The sequence below is a fragment of the Stegostoma tigrinum genome, chromosome 23 (genome assembly GCF_030684315.1).
Source record: "Stegostoma tigrinum isolate sSteTig4 chromosome 23, sSteTig4.hap1, whole genome shotgun sequence".
Lineage (NCBI taxonomy): Eukaryota > Metazoa > Chordata > Chondrichthyes > Orectolobiformes > Stegostomatidae > Stegostoma > Stegostoma tigrinum.
This window is the reverse complement of record NC_081376.1, coordinates 41,605,111-41,618,544: the sequence shown is the minus strand read 5'-3', so window position 1 is coordinate 41,618,544 and position 13,434 is coordinate 41,605,111. Positions and strand designations below refer to the sequence as shown.

Genomic DNA, 13,434 nt, shown 5'->3' with positions numbered 1-13,434 from the left:
ATACTTTTGTTTAGGAAATATTGGAGATACCCAAAAACAAAACTATGCAGGGCATTATAAATGAGTGGATATGCCTTCAGGAATGATTTCAGATCTAATGTTACACACAATAAGAGGTACTTATACAGTGTAAGGCATTAGTGGTGGATCCAGAGCTGCCTGGCACTCTCAGTGCCCCTCCGTGCATGTTCCTCCAACCAGCCCACTCTGTACACCACATGGGGCACCTACATTCTGCCCCCACCTCTTATCTGCCGCACAAATATTTTGAGACAAGCTTTTAAAGATCTGAGTGCCTCTGAGCACTGATTTAAGAGCTACTGGGCCAAGGTACAGCAAAGACCAAAGTACAAAGATGAGCATCATGTGCACATCATGCTAAATGGAGTGAAACAGGGTTATGTCCTAGCCTCCACTCTATTTAGCATCTTCTTCTTCATGCAACGGCCCTGTGGCTCTCTCACTGATACAGGGGAAAGTTTACCACAATACCAGGTCAGATGGCAAGTTCCACTCTCTGACCAGGCCAAAAACAATGAGAAAACTACAGCACACCTTGATAAGGGAACTTTGATGATGTCATATAAGTCACTCAAATGGAAACTCAGCAACAAAGCTTGCTTGGATTGTTATGTTTTCTGCTCTACACGCTACCCGGCCATGTTGACATGTTCTGTTCTGTCTATGAAGTGATCTTCATTGTTAGACTTGCCCTGATAATCCCTTATCATCAACAACTCATATTCATATGGTGCTTTTAATACCCAAAAGTGCCTCCGCTGACAATTACAGATGTCAATTCAAAGAAGGAAAGTTTGTGAGGGGTAATCAGATGTTTGACAGAAGAGATGGAGAAGCGGAGAAAATTATGAAATTTAACTATTTACAACTTAGGTGGAAGTCTAGTGATATTATTGATGCACTGTTAAGCCAGAGACTCAGGCAATGTGGAACTGGGGATCTGTGTTTGAATCCGGCCATGGCAGATGGTGGAATTAAGAATCTAATGATGACCGTGAATCCATTGTTGATTGTCAGGAAAACGCATTTGGTTCACTAATGTCCTTTAGGGATGGAAACTATCATCTCTACCAGGTCTGGCCTACATGTGACTCCAGACCCACAGCAAAGTGGTTGACTCTTAACTGCCCTTTGGGCAATTAGGGATGGGCAATAAATGCTGGCCTGGCCAACCACTCCCATACCCCATGAATGAATAAAAAAGACTTCTGTTTATGTAGCACCTTTCATACAATGAAGTGTCCCAAGGCACTTCATACATTCAATGGAAAACAAAGTAAAAGCCACATTAGGCAATATGAGGTCATATGGCCAAAAGCTTAATCAAGGACAGTTTTAAGTAGTGTCTGGAAGAGGAAAGCAAAATGGAGAAGCGGAGGAAGGGAATTCCAAAAAAGAGTTTAGGCCCTTCAGAGGATCGTGGGACTGGAGGAGATTGTCGAGAGAGGGTGAAGCAAGACCATGAAGGGATTTAAACAGAAGGATGGGATTTTTTAAGTCAAAACTTTGCTTGATCAGGAGCTGATGTAAATCACCAAACACAGATGTGATAGGTGAACAGGACTTGATGCAGATTAACTCATGTCCTGCAGCGTTTTGCATGCATTTTGCAGACAGATTGTGGGAGACTGTATTGGAATAGTCAAGTCTACTGGTAACTAAGGCATGAATGGGGATTCAGGGGGTGGTGGCTAAACAGATGAAATGAGGCAGGGATGAAGTCAGGTGGAAAGTGGAAGCAAACAGCCCTAGTGCAGATGTAATCGGGAAGCTTATTCCAGGATTAATTATGACCCCCATGTTTTGAACAGACTGGTTTACTCATAGGCTGTTTTCAGGGTGATGAATGAAGTCTGCAGCTGAGAACAATAGCTTCAGACTTTCTAATATTTTTAACAGCAGGAAAACTTTCTTCAAACCAGAATTGGGGAAAAAGGAGGTGGCTTGAAAGCTTTAGGGAACACCAGACATAATCGTGTAGAATCAAAGAAAGAATATTTCATGTGATTCTTTGATTGCAGTGAGATGGATAAGAATGAAACTAATGGGAAGTGGCTCTGGTGAGTGGGATGACACAGAGAAGACATTGGAGAAGGATCGATGATCGATCAGGTCAAGCCTGAAGTTAGTTTGGAAACAGCAAGGAGGGAAAGCTTACCTTTGCCCCATTGCCCCATCGATCGGAGAAAAATCCAGAGGCAGCTGATGGCGCTGAAGCAGTGGTGTGGCAAAATCAGACTGTGGTGAAAAGACACTGGATAAGGTGCGAATGATCATGGCAAAAGTTGCTTCAGAAAATAAGGAGAGATAATGCACCGCAGTCACATTAGTGACTTTAAACCATAGAAGTTGTGCCTATAGAGCGTTTGAAGCTGCAAGTTTTTCCACAGATATTTAGTATGTTATATTGCAGTAGTACTTCATTCCAAACACGGAACAATGACTAGCCTGATACTGTTGCTTAGAAACATGTGCCAGAAGCCAAGTGCTTTCTAAAAAAAAGGGTTGTACTTGGAAAATTATCTGTAAAACTGAAATGTTTTCCCTGCAGATTGTTCAAGAGGCTTCAGGCATTTATTGTACAGCAGCTCAGATCATTCAGAGACCCAAAGGGAAATAACAAACATTATTGCCAGAAAATCCAGTCATGATGTTTCATCTTATCCTTTGGAGAAAATAGTGAAGAGGTCCAGATTTCAGGACTCAGTGAAGTGCTGCCAGTAATTGCTGTGAGCATCCTCACACACTGTGTGATATCAGCAAGCAATGAGTCTTTGCACGTCTGCCCTCTGATGTCCTTTACTTAAAGGGGAAATGTGCCCTTTCCTTTTTCACAAAAACAAAAGATTCAAGGGAAAAGAAATGATGAATGAAACCTCAATCATTTGGACACAGAAATTAAAACCACCTCCGGCTTTTACATAATGGGCCAGTACAATTTGGGACATTTTGAGGTGTTGAAGGAGGAATCTGAACAGCATTGTATATACAAAGCTGACACTTGGCTTAACACAATGCTGCCTAGATTGTGAGATAGTAAGGGCTGCTGGAGGAGCACAGTGGGTCACACAGCATCCGAGGAGCAGGAAAGTCGACATTTCAGGTCCGGACCCAGGAGTGCTGTGGTCCTCCAGCTCCAGCTGTCCAGTTTGTGTATGTTTCATTGCCAATTGTACACACAATGATGTAAACTGGGCAAGTTATGTGAGCACATGAATACTAATTGATCAGCACAAACTGACACCACATACTGACAAAAAGAATCTGTTAAACAGCTTTTAATGCTTTTCTTGGCACTGAAGAAACTAAAAACGGGTCCAACAAAACTCACGCCTAAACTTCCACAGCCATCCAACAGCAAAGAATTTATAGTCTCCATAAGGGGCTCAGGAGGCACATTCACTACTTGATGGGGTACAACACCAGACTGATTAGTGAGATTATTAGTCCACAAATGAGATACGTAGCCTCACCTGGGATTGCAATCAGGCTCCCGTAAAGTATTACCACCTCAAATTAGGGATTGCGGCTCCTGACTGCCATCTACTGACAGTCACTGGTAACTGCATATAGTTAGAGGTCAGATTAAAGCAGTATTGAGTCCAGCTGAGGTGGCACACACACATGAATAGGTTGCCAAAATTCACTGCCTGAGCGCCACATGAAGAACTGTTACTTAGGCAAGGTGCTGAAGGATTTCCAACACCTGTGGAGTCTACCCCAGCATGGGTTCCTGTCTTCTGGAGATCAGCTTTGGAAAAGGGGTAAAAGGAGAAATGAGAAAAACTTGGTGCGTTTCAGCTGGGTGTGCTGCTTGAATAAAACTCAAGCTTTATATCTCAGATGAAGTGCTTCTCTCTGAGATTACTGCATTTGAAAGGGAGATTTTTCTAAATCAACTTCAAGAATAGCAGAAACAATGGAAATGACAGCAAAACAGTAATAACGGCAGCAATAATAATAATAGCAATATCTTAAACAGCAGTGATATTCACAGCAACAACAACAATGTCTGAATGGGACTATTTAAATAAGGTGGGGCAAGATTTTTAATCTAATACACCAGCAATGGTGACAGACAAATAAAACATGCCCTCCCCTTTACATGGCTCACTAAACCACCTAAACTAATAATGAAAACTATGACCATAGAAATCTACGTGCTCTATATTACAGACTCAAGAGGCACTTGATCCTATCAACAAAGTTGCCTTCCTGAAATCTACAGACGCTAACATACTCATCAACAGGAACAGGCAAACATTCCAACTGAAAGCCTTGAGGTGAAGCCTGACGTGGTCCGGAGGCAAGACCCAGCACGGTCTGGAGGAGAGGCCCCAGCGCGGTCTGGAGGAGAGGCCTGGTGTGACCTGGAGGAGAGGCCCCGGTGCACTCTGGAGGAGAGGCCCCAGTGCGGTCTGGGTTAAAAGGACGGCTCTTCCGAATTTTTATTCCTTTATATTTCTATGTTATTCCCTATGATTTTGTAGCTAAGATGGCACATAGGTCTGTAATGCTGCACTTTTTTTCTGTTTTTCTAATTTATTCCTCAGGACTTGTACTTAACAATCTGTACTTAGGCACCTTTGTAAACTTTTCACCGTACTCATGTGAGTACAGGTGACAATAAAGCTAATTCTAATTCTAATTCAAATAGCATTTGAGGCATTTCTCCCAGAACATAGATACTTCCCAATCTGTGTTTGACATTCTACTGTGGCCTCCTGTCTGTTTGGTTTAAAAAAAGAGCCTTCATGGGCTCAAAAAATCTGTTGATTGCTTCGCAGATCGGAATGACACCCAGCAAGGATGGAATTCCAGCCAAACTGCTAAAATGAAGAAAGTCCCAAATACTGCCACACCTTCATGACTTCTGAAGTCTGTGTTGCAAGAAGCAAAAATGAACAAATGAGAAGGACAGCCACTAGAATGCATACTTCCATCAAGCTGCTTGATTAACATTATTCTAATTGCTCAGCTCTTCCTTGTGACTCTTCCCTCTCCTGATGCTTTGTAACTACAAAACGGAAAAAAGATGAATATCGTTATTAAGAGCTTCCATCTCCCTGAAAAGGCTTCAGGTCAATCCGCATGCATGAAGATATTCTGAAAACTCTGCCAGTATTTTGCTGTCTATGACGAAATCCATCACAGCAGCTGTGACAGTTCACAATATAGTAATATAATCATCAAAATTCAGAGTAAAACATCAGACAATATTCACAAACTCATACCATCGTACAGTAATATAGCACAGAAACAGACCCTTTGGTCCAACCAGTCCATGCCGACCACAGTTCCAAACTAAACTAGTCCCACCTGCCTGCACTTGGCCCATATCCATCCTAACATTTCTTATTCACTTACTTATCTAAATGTCTTTTAAACATTGTAACTGTACCAGTATCTACCACTTCCTCTGGAAGTTCATTCCACACACGAACCAGTCTAAAAAAAAATTGCCCCTCGTGCCTTTTTTACATCCTTCTCTTCTCATCTTAAATATATGCTCCTAGTCATGAAATCCTCTACCCTAGGGAAAAAACACCCTCCATTCACCTCATCTGTACCCCTCATTATTTAATAAATCTCAATATCGTCACCTCTCAACCTCCTACGCTCGAGCCTAGCCAGCCTCCCCTTATAACTCAAACCCTCCCTTCCTGGCAATATCCTAGTCAACCTCTTCTGAACCCTCTCCAGCTAAATAATATCCTCCCTGTAACAGGATGACCAGGACTGGACACAGTACACGAGAAGAGGCCTCACCAATGTCCTGTACATCCTCAACATGACATCCCAACTCCTATACTCAAAGGTCTGAGCAATGAACGCAAGCGTGCTAAACGCCTTCTTTATCACCCTGCCTATATGTAATGCAAACTTCAAAGAGTTATGTACCTAAACCTCTAGGTCTGTCTGTTATGCAGCACTGCCCCAAAGCCCTATTTTTAATTAAATAAGTATTGCCTTTGTTATACCAAAATGCAACACCTCACATTTTTCCAAATAAAACTTCATCTGCAATTGATGAAACTAAAAAAAAGCAACTGCAGTCTGTGCTCAAAACCAATATTTAAAACCTGTTCCAACTGGGAAATTGGATTTGAATTGAGCTCATGGTTTAAAGCACAAACTGAAATCAATTGAGATGCAGTTCAGCCAATATACAACAGTGAACCAATAAGTACACACGTTGATTTTAAAAAGTATAGATTTTAGCTCCACACAGTCTCAAACCTTGATATAGCTATGATATATTTGATTTTAAATTCCTAAATGTCTCCATAGTTCAATTTAACAATGGAATAAATTGTAACAATGGAGAAAAGGCATGACTTCATTCCAAAGAAGATTTTCCAAAATGCCAGGCAATGACTCTTGAGGGCAGGAAGTTTAAAGTGTCTGAATTTCAAAATAAGTAATCGGTTTGATGGAGATAAAAAAAATCCTGTGAAAGAAATTGGGTGGCACAGTGGATCAGCGATTAGTACTGCTACCTTACAGCACCAGGGACCCAGGTTCAATCCCATCCTTGGGCGACTGCCTGTGTGGATCGTGCATATTCTCCCTGTGTCCGTGTGGGTTTCCTCCAGGTGCTCCAGTTTCCTCCCACAATCCAAAGATGTGCAGGTTATGTGGATTGGCCACGTTAAATTGTCCTATATTTTCCAGTGGTGTCTAAGTTAGGTGGATCAGACATGGCAAATGCAGGGTTATAGGGAACGGGTAAGGAGATGTGTCTGGGTGGGACGCTCTTTGGAAGGACAGCATGGACTTGTTGGGCCAAACGGCCTGTTTCCACACTGTAGGGATTCTATGAAACTGTGATTACCTTCAAGTGCGTGAATGTAGTATACATCTTTGCTACCCAAGAAGTCACCTATGCCATCACCAGATGTTAGTAAGTGATGTCATTACAATTAAGACTCGCAGAAACCCAGTTACGTCTCTCAACATGATATACACCTTTGATTTTAAATTGAGAAATTTCACAATAAACAAACCGGTTGTACCTGTCACGTTTTGCAGAAATAAAATGCTTCATATTTGTATATAGCCCAACTGAGTTTTGTTTTTCGACATGAACAATTAAAATACTAAGGCCAGCCTTTTGTTATTTAATCGATGCCCTTTACTGACCCTTTAAACAAAATATCTAATTGCCCTATCTCCTAATGTTGAAGCATCTTTTAAAGAAAATTCAAGATCTGGATCTTGACAGATCTGCAAACAAACCAGTCAGTTGTAGCTTGAGCTGTACTCTAATGGAATACCAAGTTTCAATGAAATCTGCCCACACAGTTTGCCAACACCACAGGGGAGAAAACATTACTTCCACACACATTCAATGGCACAGTTAAAAGAAAAGCTACAGAAGGATTTGTAACAAGTACAGCAGGATATCATCCCTTGCAACATTGATTGGATTTGATTTATTATTGTCACATGTATCAAGACACAGTGAAAGGTAATGTTTTGCGTGCTATCCAGACAAATCACACCTCACACAAGTACATCAGGGTAATAGCTTAGAATTCAGAATACAGTGTTACAGCTACAGAGGACGTGCAGCTAAAGGTTAACTGTATTATATGAGAGAGTATACCCCAGTTATATTCTCTTTCACCCTCTTCTATCAGGCAGAAAATACAAAAACACATACCAAAAGGTTCAAGAACAGCTTCTTCCCCACTGTTATCAGACTTTTGAACAGACTTCTCATATATGAGAGTTGATCTTTCTCTGCACCTTCTCTGTAGCTGTAACACTATATTCTGCATTCTGTTCTGTTACCCTGATGTACTTGTGAAAGGTATGATTTATCAGGATAGCACGCAATACTCAGTATCTCAGTATCTCAGTATATGTGAATAATAAATCAAATCAAATCAAATATTGGGAAGGTGTTTACCAGGGTCATACTTTAAATACTTCAATTATTTACAGAATAAGGAATACCCAGAAGTACCATCCAGTTTCCGTGCTGGGAGGTTGATAGTCGATCTGACCATCTCCATATGCCAGCCACAAGTGTAGCAGAAAGTCATGCACCTCTTTAATGAGATCTGTGAAAATAAGTTAAAGTACTAACACCATCAGCATGATAGACCTACACAGGAGTTTGGGAAATTGACTGTCTACCAATGCTGCTCAGTCTCATTCATGTCTTTCAAGGCATTAGGCAATGTACTGAACAGTTTGACAGCAATACATCGCAGTGTTCTGGATGAAGAGTAGAGTGAAACTGGACTGAGTCATGGTTCTCATCATGTCTGGCATCTTCATCTCCAAGCTCCTGACCTGTACCTCCCCTGAAGATATGGAAGGAATTTATCTGGATACCAGGTCAGACTCAAGCTCTACACTCTGTCCAGTCTAAAAGCAAAAAATATAGCACATTGTGATTTGAGTATTCCTTTACGTTGATGGTGCTTTACACACAGAAACGTAGCTACAATGACTCTTGGATTGTCTCTCCCAAACCACATTTTCCCTCTGACAATAAGCATCATGAAAACTGTAGACATGGGACAAAATCTCACATCTATGCTATCTATCATATCAAATAATGTCAAACTGAAAGTGATTAACAAATTCTGCTATCTTAAGTCCCTGGTGACAGACTATCTTTTGACACATGCTGAAGGGAGGCAGCCAACATCTTTGGCCAATTTGCAAATATGGAATTAGGACCATAATTGCCAGTTATGAGGTCTCTGTCCTCGGCACCTCATTGTATGGTTGTGAACGACATATAGCTATCAAAGAAGGAAGCTCAAAAACTTTCATTTTTATTGTTTGTGACACATTCTGGGCACCTCGTGAAAGGAATTTTTTTTTGTAGTCGGCGAGGTAGCTGGAGCCAAATGACCAAGAAGACACCCAAAGTTCAATTTCATGGTCACCTCCCCACATGATAAAGACTTAAAACACCAACTGTCCGACCTGCCAACACTCTAGCTTATGACGGATAAAAATGCCAAATATAAGAGGTTTGAGTTATAAAGAAAGCTTTGACAGGCTGGGATTTTTTCATTAGAGCGTAGAGGTCGAGAGGTGACCTGAAAGAAGTTTATAAAATAATGAGAAGTATGGAGTTGATGGTAGTTTCCTTTTTCATAGGATGGGGAATTTCAAGATGAGAGGGTACATTTTTAAGAGGAGAAGGGTTTAAAAAAGACATGAGGAAAATATTTTTACAAGAGTGTGGTTTGCGTGTGGAATGAACTTTCTGATGTGGGTACAATTACAACATTTAAATGACTGTCTCCTAGATTATCTCCTAGAAGTTTATTAAGAACAACTAGCAAAGTGAATATGCAAACTAGTAGGAACAGAATTGGTTATGGGAGAGACATTTGTTCTAAAGAAGAAAATTTTGCGAAGCATTTACTAATAAAGAATTCTTTCTCCTTGATTAATACAGGCTTAAGATGCACATCTCCTGTCTCTGTATGAAAATGTCATTATTAATACTTAGAATAACTATAAATCATAATATCCTGAGGAAAGTTGCTAAGTAAAAACACTTGAGTATGCGTGTTTGATCAGGCAGCAAGAAAGACCAAATCACCTCCAATGCACCACCTAAGGAGTTTACGTTGATAAATCACGTTTTATTTAGTAAGCCAAAACATCCATTTAGCAATTCCAATTGGAGCTGGAATAATCTCTGAGCAACTTATTATGTAAGAGATTCATTTTGGAGAAGTCCACGTATAGCTGCAAGTATCTAGATCATAGACTCATTATAAAACGCAGTGATTTGTGATCCACAATTTTGAAAGGGGGTACTTCCTTCATTGCAGGAAAAGTAGAACAGCAGATGCTCACCATTATCATCACAGTGACAGCACAAGCAAGTGACATATTGATGCTGTTGTGGCATAACATGGTATACAAATTGCAATTGTACTGAAATCTTGGCAAATAATTCAGAAATGCAAATCTGCTGTTTTAAAATATATCAATAAAAGCACTGCTTGTGAAAGTAACTGGGACAAAAATGAAATGTCAACACTCACTGAGTAGCCCCAGAATGTCAGTGCAAAAGGACGGAATCTAAGGGAACTAGCATGATAATAGATTAAAAATAGGTGATGGGAGACTATTAAAAATTAGCAGAGAAACCCTGTAACAGTCCATTCTCATCAAAGGTAAGTGTTAATTATTAATTCCCCAACAGGAGTACGACGCATGGTCAGAAATAGCGTTCAGCATATTGGGAATCAGGGGAGGCTAAAGCTGGCATCAAACAGAATGCTGACAGCAGTCAAGTCAAAGGTAAACAAGTTAGAAGAAAGGAAAGCTCACTTTTGGACTCCAGTCAATTTCCAAAAATACAGTACCTAGTTTATAAAGCTTGTCATCTGTTTGGTCAGGTGCGAGATGTAAGTACATGCTTCTCCCTCTAGAATTTGCAGAGGTTTCAACGCAACTTCACCTTATTTTACTTTAAAATGGACAGTATTGCAAAAGTTGCACCAGCCTCAAATATGGACACACTAAGAACTAGGAGGGGCTCATAACATGATTGATAACTTGTGAAAATTTCTACCTTTTCACACACAATTAGGGAATTATTAAAAGCGTCTCAAATATTATTAATCTGTATATGTTCAGCCTTAAAATCTTCACTCCAGTCTTTTTTTTAATTCTAGCTATTTTAATTGTATATAAAATCTTCACTCTCATATCCTGCTGTTTGCCTACTTTATTGCATTCTTACTTCTAACATATGACTTTCCTTTCCACACAGTATCTTTCACCTTTGCTTCAGGCTTTTAAGTTGCAATAAAAGTCAAGGATTATCTGTTGCAATAATTGTGACATGAACCAGAAAGTCCACATACCACAGGAGTCAAGGTCATGCAGTGCTTTGCAGGTGTTTGCAAAAATCAACACGTTAATGGTTTGCCTATGGATTAACATTGCCTGATTCCCCTGTACATAGAATTATACAATACAGAATAGGGTCTGCAGCCAGCGCATGCACTGATAACGAGGAAAACTGCTAAACTGGTCCACTTTCCAGCACTTGGTCCATCGCCTTGAACCTTACCACATTTCATGTGCTCATCCAAGAGCTTTTGAAAAGTTTTCCCACTTTGACCACCCTGCCAGGCAATGCACTCCAGATTCCCATCACCCTCCAAATAAAAAAAAACTTTTCTCAAATCACTCCTAAAACCTTTTGCCTTTCACCTTAAAATTATGCTCCTTTGTTAGTGACCCTTCAACAAAAGGGAATAGCTTCTTTCTATCCACCCCGTCCTTGCCTCTCAATCAGAACCCCAGTCTTCTTTGCTCGAAAACAAAACCCAAGCTTTTTGCGTCTCTCTTCACAGCGAAACTGCTCCAGCCCAGGCAATATTCTGGTGAATCTCCTCAGCAACCCTCCACTACAAACAGGTCCATCTTCACTGCCTTGGCCCCAACCACGTCAGACCCCACCAACAACGAAGTCGCTGTTCTTGAGACGCCTTCTTTCGCTGCTAGGCCGATTCTCCTCACCATCAACTGTGCCAAACCCGTATCTCCCACCCGTGGGCCTGTCTCAATGTAAAATTCCAACATGACCTCCCTGCTCTTATAATCAATGCCATGACTGACAAAGGCAAGGGTCCTGTTTGTCTTCTTGACTACCCAATGAACCAGTCCTGCCGCCTTCAGGGATCTGTGTACAAAAGCCACGAGACAACCCTGTTCCTGGTTTTCCTGGTGTCCTACCACTCATTGAGTACTCTCTTGTCTTGTTACTTATTCCAAAGAGTAACTTTAATGTGACTGCATCAACCCACATGGAAAGTCTAAACTTACGCCTGCTGAAAGCAGTGTGCTTTAAACCCTCAGCTGCTTTCCTGTATCCGCTGTTTGTATATAAACAGGCAACCAACAACAACTTCTGAGGTGAAGTTGTTGCTTTTAACATAGTATAGGTTACAACAATGTTGAAATATGGGTATTTTTTCTTAAAACAACATGATTTTTTTGAAACAAATCAACGTTGACTTTCGATGAGAGGTTTTTGTTATCTAGTTCTCCCTAGACCATATAATCACAAAATAATTTGGAAATGAAAGTATATGTAACAGTGAAAAATTTTTCACTGTTGGTCCTAGTGGCCAAGTTTGCAGCTATAATGATAGCACAGCAAATCAGCATTTGCCATTATTACTTCATTGAAACCAGTAGGAACATTCCAGCTACAATCAAACCAGGTAGGTAACATTAGTTATGATTAAGAGCCCCCAAAGGCTAAGTGAACATTATCCATCCCCTGAATATACCAACCTCCGAGTATCACAGCTACTCCCCACTCCTCTTACTCCGTCACTGGAACAGCCTCCTGTACTGATCAATTTATCACCCAGCCTAGACTTTGTTCTCATGCAAACTTTAGTCACATCCCAGCGTTTGGAATGTTGAAATTCAAGTAAATCATGATAAAGTAACTGATCACTCGACTCTAACAACAGTAAAAGACGGCAGGTCTAGAATGAGCAAGTGAAGAGAGAAGTCCTAAACACAGGGAGTGAGCTCTGTTTATTAATCTACTATGTACAGATATAAATATAGATGTATTACAGTGAATGAGTCAAAAAGCCTTCATGATAAAGAGCAAACAGTCCCAGGGACAGTACTTGCAGATACCCACACTAGAGGATATTCCAGACCAGTATCACAATATGTAGGTAGCAGCATTTGCTTATAGCAGTGACCATTAATCAAACCTTAATAACTACCTAAGGAAGGGGGTGTAATTGTTTCCTGGGTCAAAATGTACAGATAATTTTATCCATCCCAGAGCGATGGAAATCAGATTCTGGCTCAACATTTCTGTACCGAAGCCCCTGGAGCGGTAAATAATGTTATTGTCTGGGAACATGCTGCTGTGCTCAAACTCCAAAATGCTAAAGAAGCAACACACTTGCTAACTTTATCTTTAAATTAGCACGCCTCTCTGGGGTAGCATACCTGAAATCAAGCAACCCTCCATTCCTGCAGTTGTCCCAAAAGTCAAAACAAAAATTAACAAAGTAGATTACAGAAAAAAATTAGCGTTCTTCAGTTAAAAATTTTACTGGACACACACACATACACACACACACACAATCTGCCATTTCAACAGTTTGATGTCTTCTGCCACTATCATTCATAAGCTTCCCACATGCCATTCAGATCACTGTTGTCAGGCCAATGGCCTTTGGCATCCACTGCTAGTAACAATGCCACAAACCCATCTGTGACCTGTTGCCAGCCAAATCACACTTCGTTTCAGCTGCCTAGTGTCAGGCCATCTACAAACAACTTCCCCTCTGCTTGAGCAGAGCAGTAATGTAAATGTGATTTATAGTGACTTTCAATCACTTCTTTTTAAGATATGCAGCAATTTCTTCCATAATCCTC

The 13,434-nt window shown here is 40.6% G+C and overlaps 1 protein-coding gene and 1 long non-coding RNA gene across 3 annotated transcripts in view; one reads left to right on the top strand and one right to left on the bottom strand.

Annotated features, from left to right (window-relative positions):
* Nucleotides 1-12,357, bottom strand: part of LOC132210909 (uncharacterized) — a 35,328-nt gene extending 22,971 nt beyond the window's left edge. The window contains exon 1 of one of the 2 annotated variants that reach the window (XR_009447149.1): nucleotides 12,319-12,357. This is a non-coding gene — a long non-coding RNA (uncharacterized LOC132210909). Of the gene's footprint in view, nucleotides 1-2,179; nucleotides 2,269-12,318 lie in introns of those variants that run through there. The other variant, XR_009447150.1, reaches the window with a different exon arrangement.
* The window catches only part of LOC125462240 (acyl-coenzyme A synthetase ACSM3, mitochondrial-like), a 654,353-nt gene that overhangs the window by 579,008 nt on the left and 61,911 nt on the right, over nucleotides 1-13,434 (top strand). The gene's annotated exons all lie outside the window — the stretch shown is intronic.